At 37.0% G+C, this 12,783-nt stretch overlaps 1 protein-coding gene across 1 annotated transcript in view; it reads left to right on the plus strand.

Annotated features, from left to right (window-relative positions):
- NAV3 (neuron navigator 3) overlaps window positions 1–12,783 on the plus strand; it is a 182,246-nt gene that overhangs the window by 100,738 nt on the left and 68,725 nt on the right. The window lies entirely within an intron of this gene.

Raw genomic sequence — 12,783 nt, forward strand, 5'->3', positions numbered from 1 at the left:
CCAGTGAATTTAGTTTTGGAACATGAATATTCATCAGATCTTATTCCCTAAAATAATCATCAAACACAACCTTTCTTTGGGAAAGCTGTCAAGATTGACGTACCATGCATTCAGAACCTGACTCAGAAATTATTAATTTTCAAATGGAAGGATCTTTTCAAGCAGCATTAAACAGGACATTTTAGCATTTCTCATTAAATTTACTTGAGTATTTGTGAAATTCATTGATTCCAGAGAAATAAAAAGCATCCGTGTATGAAAGACGAAGACTCAGTACTCAGGAGTAAACCAACTCCTCCCCCTTTCAAACTTTAGAAGTAAAAAGAGGCTAAGAAATTAATTCAGATAATTTAAAGTGGCAAATTAATCTGTCTCCTATTTGGGAGCAATAGATAGAAACAAAGAAGTAATAGCAGACCTTTCTGCTTTCCCTGCTCAAATGCATTATTTGCCATAATTTTTGGCAGATTGTCTGCCAACAGACTGGAGGGTGTGCAATAGCTGGGGAAATCAGGCCATTTGATGGTGTCCTTAAATGCTTAAGTGCCACAGTTTTAGACATGTGTGGTTGAGAATGATCCAACCTAGACTTTTTGATTGCTACCTAAATCCTGTGTCTCATAAAGAAAAATGATGATACATAATATCAAGAAACTTGTATTTTGAATCACTTAGAAGTAAGTGCTGAAAATTCTCTACATTACAGTTTTAATAACAAAGGCAATCTCTGTTCTCTAGGGAAAGTCTTAGGAAAATGCCAATCCTAGGGGAAGAATATTTAGGGATCATTTATACCTTAGAACATAAAGGGCTTTTATTTTTACTCTAATATTTAAAATGTATATTTGCATTATCCTTATGAATTTATTATTCTTTCAAAAAGGTTCAGTAGGATCAAATTTATTTGTGCTCTGCTTTATGAAATATATTTCATTGTTTTCAGTGGGTATTTTAAAAAAATTGTCAAATTGGTTTATGTGTCAGTTTGTTTCATTTCTGCCCTAAGAGATTTCCGCTTTTGTGAATGTCTCAAGTAAGGGATTTTAAAAGAAATTACTTTCAGCAATTGAACTATAAATAAAATAGTGAAAATTTCCTTCAGACAAACTCTGGTAAAAGTTTTTATACCATAAAAAACAAGCAAACAAAAAGCCAAAAATTTGTTAGAAAAACGTAAACTGAAGAATTTGGTAAGACAAAAGGCAAATAAACAGAGAATGAAGTATCAGTAGATGCCAGAATTGGTTTTGCTAACAAATAAATATCTTGACTTCTACTGACAGACTATTTTGATATGGAAAAGAAAAAAGATATAATGAGATGGACTCACATGCTGCACAATCAACAGGAGAGCCCTTAATAGCTTGTTTATTTTCCAAGGATGCACGTTCCACATTCCCAAGTGTAAGTCATCACATTTGACAGATTTGAGAATGACCAGAGGCCTGAACTAGCAGCTTGCCATGTTCAATTCTGCCAAATGCTTTTAATAGCAGAGTAACAGCAAAAAAAGTGGAGGCTGAGTGCCTTGTCAATCTTGGGATTTACTGTGTTGCAGACAGGCAATGCCTGACTCATACCCATATTTTAATAAGAGGAGAAAGGAGTAAATTAGCAATTTTTCAGAGAAAAACTTGAATAAGTGAATGAAAATTCAGTGGAGTCTTCTTGTTTGTCACAAGAAGTAATCCTGTGATGTTTTCTGTAATCATCTGTAACAACCAGCTTGTGTTTGCTTTATGTGGGAGCACCTGCCAAGAGCTGGACAAGTATGTTTGCAGGTGACTGGAGCTGGCTTCCAGCTTGAACTTTGATTTGGCACTCTCGTTTTTACTCGTCACCAGCATTAATTACAGTGGCATTTTGGCTTGATGCCTAGATTTCTGTAGAATGAATCTGAGGCCAAAAGCAAGTGTGTGCTTAAGCCGGTGCATGTATCAGGTGCCTCAGCAGGGAAAGAGAAGTAAGACCAAGGGAGGGGCAGGCCACACGCAGAGCTTCACTGTCAAGCACAGGGTACCCTATAGCCATTGGACTTTTGAACAGTGTGCATATATCATCTCTAACATCCAGTTTTCATATTGTTACTAAAAATGAATCTTTAACCCATTGAACTAGCATACTTAAAACAATCATCTGTATTTAAGTGTCTAGCAATCAGAACATTAGAATGGTATTACTTGAATAAGACATGAATTTCACTCTTAGATGCAATGGCAGTGTTAAGAGGTGCCAATTGAAAATCAGAGATTTGAATGAAGGATAAGAGAGCAACCATCTTTATTAAGGCAGTGAGTTAGCAAAAAGTGAAGGTCAGAGGTCCTCTGACTTTTCTCTCTGGTGTTCTCCTTTGGATAAATCCACAAAAAATAGCAAGGCAAGTGAAGAATAGCCTCTGTGATACTGCTGCCCCTTTGCCTTTGCAGCAACTGAAGCAGTATAGTCAAGAGAAAGGGGTTGTGTTTTTTGCAGAATTTTCTTCTGCTCTACTGCAAAAGAAAATTGTAGTCATCATTCATTTTTCTAGAAATTTAATACTGAAATGAATGTTGCTTCTCTCAGAGTTGGTCCTATCTGTTCCATTTTAGCACAATAGTCCTATTAGTTACCCAGTATAAGATAGGTACCCCATTACTCAAACTTTAGTTCTTCAAAACCCTTTTAGGATGTTTTGTGTTTCATATTTATGCCAGTAATTCTGTATCTTTCCTGGAAAATGAAATTTTGGGGGGATTACATATGGAATAGGAACTTCTTATAAGGAAGAAAGGTAGAGTTGTAAGTATTGATTATTTGTAGAAGAGCTATCATATCAGTAGTAGTACCTACTATATGTGCTGGGAATTTTAAAAGGTAAGTTTACAGTAGAGTTTTTAGCCTGCCATAACCTGTTCTCACTACTGCAATATCCTCTGCCCTTTAATTTCTGTTGCTTCTGATAATTTTATGTGGTCTGTCAGAGAGCAAAAATTATCTGAATTTTAGGTTAAATGGGAGAGAACAGGGCAATTTCAGCTGAAAAGTAAGTAAACAAAGTACTTTACTGATGTAAAGACAACTTACTTTCTCTGCTGGAATTGCATGGGAAGGTTCTTGCTGCAGGGCCTGTGCTGCTGTCTGTAGTGCCCTTTGTCTGGCTGTATGTGTCTAGGGTAGAGACGATGCAGCAATTCAGTTCTCCAAACTCCCCTCCCTGCTAATGTCTAGAGCTCTGACCTTTGTAGGTGACATTCACCCTTTTTTTCATGCAGGATTTGAGCTTGGTGTCCCTCTCTGCTGCAATCCATCATACTTCCACAATCTCTTGCTGTCTGGTCTTTTGTTGCCTTTCTTGCATCCTAATTCTTTCTGCAACATTGCAGATGAGAATTTTAATTCTCAGTTCTCCTAGCAGGTGATAAAGAGGATTCTAGTCCTTTCTGTTCTCTTTCCAGCAGGACTACAGGTTTCATGGCTATCCTTTCTGGTTTGGTTTTTGTTGTTGGTTTTTTTTTGTTTGTTTGTTTTTGGTTTTTTTGTTGTGTTTTGTTTTTTTTTTTTTTTGTTTGTTTGGGGTTTTTTTGGTTTGGGTTTTTTTTTTTTTTCATGTAGAAAAACGGAACTGAAAGAACAGTGAGCATGCATTCTTTCTTTTTTCTTTTCTCTATAATTTTAGATCCACTTCCCCACTTTCACAGCCTGCCTGGGGTTGGAGTCTTTTGGGTGGTAATAATAAATACTGAACTTACTCTTTATATTACTAGAATTAATTAAATATAAACACAGCTGCAAGGATAGCTTGTACTTAAAATGTGTCTTGCTTACAAGCCCAATGGGGTCATCATCCTTTTGGAGGACATTTAGACTGGCTCTGAGATGAGGTGTCCGATGCAGCAAAGTGAGCTGCCTGGAGACATCCTGCCCCTGGTGCCCAGCAGGATGCAGTGGGACTGACAGAGCACATACGCCTTGACAGACAGTAAAGATCTATCAAGTGCCAAAATCTCCTCCCCTATGGTCTCTGTCTGCTGCTACCATCCTCAAGCACATGTGTACGGCCGTGGAGGGCTGGGGAGGACCAACCAGAGGAATTTTGTCTCTGTTATTCACAACTTCTTTGGTCCTATCACAAAGTTATTTTTCTGCCTCTTGGTGTTGACCTTAGTGCACTTTCCAGTCTTCCAGATTCCATTAAAAACAGCCAGAACGGAATTCCTTAAATATTTGATAGATTTTGATATGTTAGGGGATTAAATCCACTCGGACAGTTATTTATGTGTCTACAGGGAGATCAGGCATTATTTTTCTGCTGCTGAAAATGTTTACAGGCAGAATTGTGTCCCCTTTTTAAAACCTGCCGTTCACGCCACCCCTACAAGCTGTGTCAAAAGCATCTTGAATCCATGGGCACCACTATTCTCTATCAGAAGATCTGGCAATAATAGTAATTTCAGTACTTTCATCCCCGGGAAAGGGAGACCTCATGGTGAGATACATTAGTTGCAGCCACCTTTTCAGCTGACAGGGGTTCTTGTAATGTGTGTTTCTCTGAAATATGAAATAAAAATAGCCAAGGGAATTATTCTATTATCCAGAAGAAGGACTGCAACTTTCTGAAGGGTTTGAGTTCTTCATTTTTTGAAGAAAATTGTTTACAAAACAGAAGGTAGCAACGCCTGGGAGAAGTATCTGTCACTGCACTAGGAAGAATACCAAAATGTTTAGTATGCATAAAAGTTAGTTAGTGTTTTTTGGTTGTGTATCTTTAGAGATTTGATCAAAATATGTCATTTCTTTTTAAAGGAATTTTTCATATTTTGGCTCTGGTTTTACATTCAGTTTTGAGGGTTTGGTTTTTCTTTTTTTTCGGTTTGTTAAAGAAATTATATTTGAAAATTTTGGGTTCCATTTTGTGTTATCCTTTATTATTTTATTATATATACATTATTTCAAGTGTCTATATGTTATAATATTTAATTGAAGATGCTTAAATTTACGGAAAGGTAGTTTTATTCAACGTTAAATCATTTCCACAATGATTTGAAATATCAAATGAAGCACATTGAACCATCTGAAAGCTAAGATACAAAAAGAACATTTGTAGTGTCCCATTACACCTGTTTTCTCAGTGCAAGAAAATTATTTCTGATTACAGTATGACTAAGTATAGATTGACTGTAATTTAAAAATTAATTCCTAAACTATTCTGTTTTTTGAGAAAATAATTATTTTTTAAAAATTTTGCAAGATGTTTGATTTTCTATTAAAAAATAGCGTACTGTCATCTATATTTTATTTGAAAATTTCCACCTATTTTTATATCCCCACAGCTCCATGATGGTTTACTCTTTCATAGTCCAGAAACCTAAGCAGTTTATCTGGCCTATAACTTACTCCCAAATCCCTGCCTTCTCCAGACTCTTAAAAATTGGATAAGGATTAGGTTGAAACCTCAAGTAACAGTTCCGTAAGTGAGCTCCTACCCTCATTGGCGAGATAATAAGCACATGGCAGAGGGACTTTTTAAGAGATTATGAGAGCAAGGATTGGGTACCACTGGCATATAGAATAAAGAAAGATGTTTGAAAATGTCTGATGATAGAATAATGACAGCTGTGATCTCTGAGCACCATTAAATTACTATCACTGTCAGTGACTGCTGTTAATACCCATGTGAAAAGCAGTCATGTAACATAAGGTACAAATTATTAGCATTTATATTTGCTGCAAAAACCTGGCACAAGTCAGGATTAAAGATAACATTAAACCCTTCAAACACAATTTATCTTAAAATAAGCAGTGTCAATAACATAAATTCCAAGATAGCCCTTTAATGCAGAGTAAAAAAATCTTGAACATTTGAGATGCTGAAAAGCTATAAAATATCAAATAAGTGCTTGGATGGATAAACCTTTGTAAATAAGTCAGGTTCTGAAATCTGTGTTTTCTAAACTCAGCACCCTGACCTTTGTGGGCAAAAAGGCTAGGGGGTCTTGAAAATCTCCAAATCTCAGACCTGAATAAAAATGTTCCATGAACCTATTTATTAAGAAGAGACTGAAGATACACCTGAACTGAATGAAGCTTTTGGTTTTGCTAATTTATAAGCAGTCTGATTTTATGTATAGAATCATGAGTGTCTGATACATTTCATTCATATTGCACATTCAGCAATACATCTGCTTTGCTTCTGTCTTCATGTGGCTGTGTATTCACTTGAGAGTTAAGAAATGTAATTTTTTGACCTTTATGTTTTTTGCAAATTTTTGTCAAAATCAGCCAGTAGTTTTGTCCAGGCAGCAGTGATGAGCAAGACACTGAAGGCCAGATGCACGGGGAGTGTGACCACGGAAGCCTTTAGTCCTTACTGATGCTGAAAATCAGGTCATGCAGATGCAGGTTTCTGCTAAATCTGTAACCTGTGTCATTACTCAGCAAAATTTGGGAAAGAAGCAAGAGATATGAGATACAATCCTGGCAAACAAAACCAAGAAAAGAAGAACCCTTTTGTTCTGCTTAACTTGCCCTTTGCCAGACAGGTTGTTCTCATGATGCTGACTGCAAGCAAGTAATCCTGCTGGGCTTCAGAAAATAGGCTTACCTTGTCATCTGAAAATATTTGGGTGGATCAAGCTCTCAAAGAGGTTCAAGAGAGAAGATTTTACCAAGAAGTTCTTTAGGCCTCGAATTAGCACCTTTTCCCATAGTCACAACTTGCTGCTAAACTGAACAAACCAGCACCTCCTCTTGAGACTTGCAGGGAGAAAATACTTTGCACGAGGCAGTGTGTGAGGAAGCCCATTGTCCTCCCAGACTGAACTCTGCACTTTCAGAGGCACTGTTTTTTCCAACAGTTCTCATGTGTTCAGGGATGCATAGTGCAGCTGGAATGCTCTACTTGGATGGCAGTGCAAGGCTGCCAACTCTGGGACCAGGGTATGGTAAGAAGGTTATTAGGGAGTGCTGCAATAAGGTGACAGGGATAGGAGGGGTCCAACTCTATGTTGTTGCTGCCTACACTTGTAAAGGATGATTTTTAAAATCCCAGTGAAATTAAATTGAATATAAAAATTTTGGTTTAGTTTCTGTCTGCCACATCTTCCTATTCTAAGGAAAAGACAGTGGGGGGTAACAGATATTCATCACAAGCCAAAACCACTCCGAATTTTGCTGTACTGCAGCAGCAAAGCTGTATAAAACTGCTGGTTTTAAGACTTGGCTACATCATGGAGATTTATAGGATGAGTATCATGACCAGAACGAAGAGAGATTTACTTGTCATTCTGCTAACATAGTTATGTACACTGTTTATTTCAGATTGAGTTTAATCAGGTGCAGACAGCAAAAATAAATCTCTGCTTCTGCTCATAAGCAAAAACCAGACAGGTAGTTCTAGGAACAAAGATGCTTAAGTGTGTGAGACTGTACACAGCAGAGGAGATTACCAGTAAATCAGGACTTTGACATTGGGCAAATAATTACTGGGAATAGTTCTCCTCTGAACAATTATCAGGAGGGTCTGTTTGGTTTCTTAATATGCTGTAGAGACAAGGTTGAGTAAAGAGGTTTGATATTTCAATGCCTTCCTCCCATCTGAAGCAGCTGACTGACAGTTTGCAAAGGTGAATGGCAAATTCTGCTTATCTCATGGCTGGTTTAATTGGCTGGTTTTGGTATGGTTTTTCTTTCACTATAAATGCAGATACCATGAGATACTTTGTGTTGGGGCATTTAATTTACATTTTCAATTTTGCGGATGGGAATTTGCCATATACAAAGTGAAGAATGAAATTTTTACTTCATAAAGTGATGAGGTAACAAGAAGTAATAGGGCTTTGTATTGCTTTTCAACTTCTGAAGAACTGCATGGGCAGTTTGTATTTTGTTTATTTATGCTCATTCAACTAATGTTAATTAACTTGTCTGAATCTGCATTTAAAAAATGTAAACATCTCTTGCATCCAGTGTGTAGATAACAACCAGCAGTGGGAGGATGATTCCATCAAATTATTTTCTCCCTTTGTTTGTTATGATGTTGTCAGCAGCTCTTGATGAAATTACTTTCTCACATCTTGCTTCAGCCCATACATTACTATTTTGCAAAGATTGCTAAAAAAGTAATTAAAAATGGGTGCTGCTTATGTGCCTCATGTCAAAAAAATAAAACAACCCTGTACATTCCAGAAATAAAATATCTTCCTAGATGGATATATATTGTTTTATTCACTTCCCTAAATTTCATTTTACAAAATTCCTTCTTCTGATTGTTTATACATTCTGTTAGGAATTTAGAGCTAGGTAATGGCTTTTTGCTGTCCCTATCATGTCAGATTAAGTATTGTATTCAGAAATAAGTGGAAACCAGAAGGGGTTCTGGCAAAGACTTATTCAGATCCTGTGGTGTGGATATGCAGGTTTTGCAAGGTATGTATAATTATCTTAAGGAATGTAAATCTTCCACTAGTTCATTTTTTCCCCCCGCTGGGTCTAAAACCAAATTATTTCTTAAGGCACTTATGAAATGCTTGGAAGAATATGGAAATTAACTGACCTTGCAAAAATGCATTTTTCTTTAATTGTTCTCTTGGGCTAGATGTATTTCCCGTAGCAGGATATAATTTTCTAATTGTATCTTCTTATAAAATAAATTTCTAACCTGAAAACAAAATATCCTTGCAAATTGATACTGCATTAAAATAGATGCATAAATGCATTCCTATTATTTTTAACTCTAAAAAGTTTTCCTTCAAATATGCTGAGTGCATGCATTTTGAAATGTACATGGGATGATTTTCTACCTTAAAGACCTCAAAGTGATTTAGGATTAAGGCTTCAGCAGTCGCCTTGTTTCAGTATGACAGGTGATGCATTGCACTTGCTGAGGAAAAAGCAGTGAAGTATGAGCCCATCTGGCTATATTTTCATTTAGCTATGAGCACAGAATAGGTATAGGGAAATTTATGGTTCCTGCAGGTTTTTAGTTTGATTCAGGACCTCGGTTTTGGCTCTCGCGGTCTGTGGAATGAAGTATTGATTTTACAAACTCTGTGCCCTCTTGAATTTGTCTGTGAAGGGTCAGGGTAGCTGTTCCATGAATAATGAGCAGCTGAGATCACAGTAGAAGATTTAAAAAGGATTAATTCATGTTGAATTGAACTTTGAAGGAGAAATTTTGCCAGCTGATATATTGGCACGTTAGTGAGGAGCTGCTTTAAGTAAAACTGTCCAATTATTTTCTTATCTCTTCCTCTTAATGAGCTAAGATGACATTTCTGTTCTCAAAAGTCAATTATGGAAGTAGCTATTAAATCTTTATATTCAGCTGTATCCTGCCTTACTCTCCTGAAACATGACCTGAAATATGGATGTCAGAGAAGAGTTCATGGCAGCAGCCCAGAATGCATGCTAATATTTGCTTCACTGGTTTGTAATGACCACCTGCATGGAGTGTGTTGTGGAGGCTGATTTTTGCATTTTGTTCCCTGTTTTATGGATTTTATGTGTGTAGAAGTAGCTTAAACAGTGTCTTCCACTTGCAGGGCTTAATTTGTGTGAGTAAAGTAAAAGTGTACTAAGTTCAAACTTTCTAATGTGGGCATATAGTTTAAGTCCTTTCCTTTGTTGTTATCTTTCCAGTCCTTCCTGCTTACCCTTTGGATGTACCTGCCTTTGTCTGTTGATTACATAGGGGATTAAATACAGCTTTTATCTCCTAACTCACATTTAATGTAGATGCCTCACACTGACACCAAATGTCTTACCTGTCTACCCCAGATAGCTGTTCACCTCACAGGCACCTAAATCTAGGGATTTTGTATTTTTAGAACTCCAAAATTTAAATAGGTATCCAGTGTAACTGAGGATGTCCAAGTCCCATCCACTGCAGTAGACTACTGTACTAGTGTCTTACTTGGCAAACATGGAAGTGTGCTATACTAATCAAAGAAATTCCTGGTGTTTCTTATACATCTGCTGTTTCTAAGAAAAATTGTGTAGTGACATCCAGTGGCTCTAAGAAAGGGACAGGGAGACCTGCATCCTCTATGGATTCATTGACATAAAACAATGAGCTGTGTGAAGGCAAAAAAAAGAGGTAACACCTTACTGCTCACCACTGATCTGCTCTTAGTATGGATTTGTAGATCCTCAAACATTCAGAAGTCAAGTTTTGGTTTAGTTCTGAATGTTACTCTTGTGTCATGATCTCAGTTGTCTTACTTGTCCTCTAAGACCATTCCCCCCAGCAGAAGAAATACACCTGGGCACCACCCTGCATGTAGCTGCCGTGGCAATGTGGGATTTAGAAGTGTTTGAAAGGGCTTCACAGTTTGAAAGCCCAAAGTTACTACAAAAATCAAGTAAAGGTTGTTTTGCTAAATGTGTTCAGATTCCTTGAATCACAAACCCATACAAAAGTCTCTGGGAGTATGTGAGTTCCATTGGCATTAGCAAGAAAGTGACTAAGGGTTTCTCATTCCAAATCAAGTATGTGTGTCTACTGCTGTGGTCTAGAGCTCTTCATGTGCAGTACAAAACATGTGACAAATACAGTGCTACTTTTCATTCAGCTACAGAGAGAACAGTTATTCTGATTAAATGAATTCTTTAAGAGGAAAGATTTTGGTTTTGTTTTCTAGAGCTGTATGTTTGAAAGCTGTAGCTCCTGCTTCTGCTTACAGAAATGGGTAGTCAACCAAAGAAAACAATGCCAGCAACTTGTCAAATTGTGCAAGGACTGAGTACATTGAAGGAACCATAATTTTCTGGCATTCGTGATAGCACATTGATTGGGGTCTTGCTGTGTCTGATGATCTTCTTGTAAAAAGCTTCTTTATTTGCATACTGAGGCACTTTGGCTGGAGGTGGTCTCAGAAATTAATGAAGTATGTCAATATTCAAACAAATTCCAGGCACTGACCCAGCTTAACAGTATGATGAACTTCAATAAGCTGGCAAGTTTAAGGGCTTGTAGGAAAATTCTGAAAGTAGAAACAGGAAGGGTGGGTGAAACAATGATCATGACTAAGTGCTCTGTCATGTCTTGTCTGCAACTAAACTGCTTTGATTTCCTGAGACAAGTACTTTGAAAGGAGACTATATTAGGTGTCCATGGAACTAATACAGATTGTTGATACCACTTCCTTTCATCACATGCCTTCATAATTCATTGCTCTTCTAATCCAGTGCATTTTTACTTACAGGCATCATGCAAAAATCTAGAAAAATGTGTTGCATATTATCTGCGGGTCCTCAGTATGTAGGCTACAGCCAAATTGCATCTTTGCCCTAAAGCTCTATTGCTTGCCTGCCTGATGCATGAAATAATGTCTTATTTTTTTATAAAATATTCCTCATTTGGTTCATATACTTCAGTGTGTGAACTCAAAAAACCCCCCCAGATAGTTATGGAAAGCAAATGAAGAAGTTTCATGAACACAGCTGAGTGCAATTTATCTTTCCATTTGAGGATACATGTTGGTATAATATTTTTGTTTGTAATCTTTGTTCAGCTCTACATACTGATGTTAAGCACCGTGTTTTGCCTTCAGACACCTTGCTATTTCCAGAACATTATGTGGTAGGGAGGTCAATGAGGGGATTATTATGAGGAGATTTTATCAGTGCTAGCACACACTAATGAAAGTGAGACAAAGAGTGATAGTGGAGACTAACCAACTGTGTTGATAGGAAGTTGTGGATTTCTCAGCTTTGTGGAGTATTTGATATGGTCAAAAGCTGGAATGTGTGGACTGAAATGTGTGCAATATTCATAGCCACCTTTGCCAGTTATTGACAATGTCTTGCATCAAAACAGGCAAGAATTGTTCATATTTGAAAGGTGCAAGCTAGAATTAGGGGATGAGCTGTAGCTAGTGCAAAATTATCTCATTTTCATAACTAGTACATCAAAGGAAAACAGATCTAAGCAGAAAGCAGACTGGCGAAGTTACTGCTAAGAGTCTGAGCAAAGTCAGAGAGCATGAGGTATGTTTTTGGATGAAAGCTGTAACACAGCCATCATTTTAACCATTTGTGCATGTATTTGTCTCCATTTTACAGATGTAAAAATGAGGTACAGCAATAGTAAGGCCAAAAAAGAGGTCCTGGATTTTGACATGCAATTCGAGTTGATAGTAACCTAAATTTTAAGGTATCCCTGAAGGAAAATGTAGGTTCAAAGTACATATTTCCATGCATTACATCTTTGCAAGTTGAATGCAAACCAGAAAAGTAACTTAGAAGCTCTTTATTGGTGTCCAATTTATTTTAAAATGTTGATTAAAGCAGTCACCTTGCAGATTTCAGGAAGTCTGGTACACCAGGGGCTTCAATCAGGCTTCATAAAGTCCCTTTTGTTAGAGAACTTTCAACTTCTTTGAATGAAGACAGAAGGCATCTTTCCTTAATGCAAAATTCAGATTCATCCCTAAAGGAGACCTCTTACAAATCTTAAATTAATTAAGCATTTCTAGAGAAAAAAAAATGATTGTGTTGTCAAACACCATGGTGTAATATGCATTCACAATGAGAGCACTGACTGCTGGGCTGTTTGCTTGTTCTCTGTTTGCTGATTTGAACCCAGACAAAGCAGAATGAGCTGGGCTACTGAAAATAAAAATCTATCAGGTACATGCAAGCAGTGATTTTGAAGAAACTTAAGAATTATCCATATTTAAGAAGATTTAAGAAGATTTCTCTTAGAAATAGCAAAATTCATATTCTTAATGAGAAGATTATGTCTTGCTGAATATCAAGGTTCTTCTTGAGATCCTGTTGAGGTCCAGGGGTTTGTCAAAGAAAAAT

The sequence above is a fragment of the Onychostruthus taczanowskii genome, unplaced genomic scaffold (assembly GCF_017590055.1).
Source record: "Onychostruthus taczanowskii isolate IOZ18803 unplaced genomic scaffold, ASM1759005v1 scaffold31, whole genome shotgun sequence".
Lineage (NCBI taxonomy): Eukaryota > Metazoa > Chordata > Aves > Passeriformes > Passeridae > Onychostruthus > Onychostruthus taczanowskii.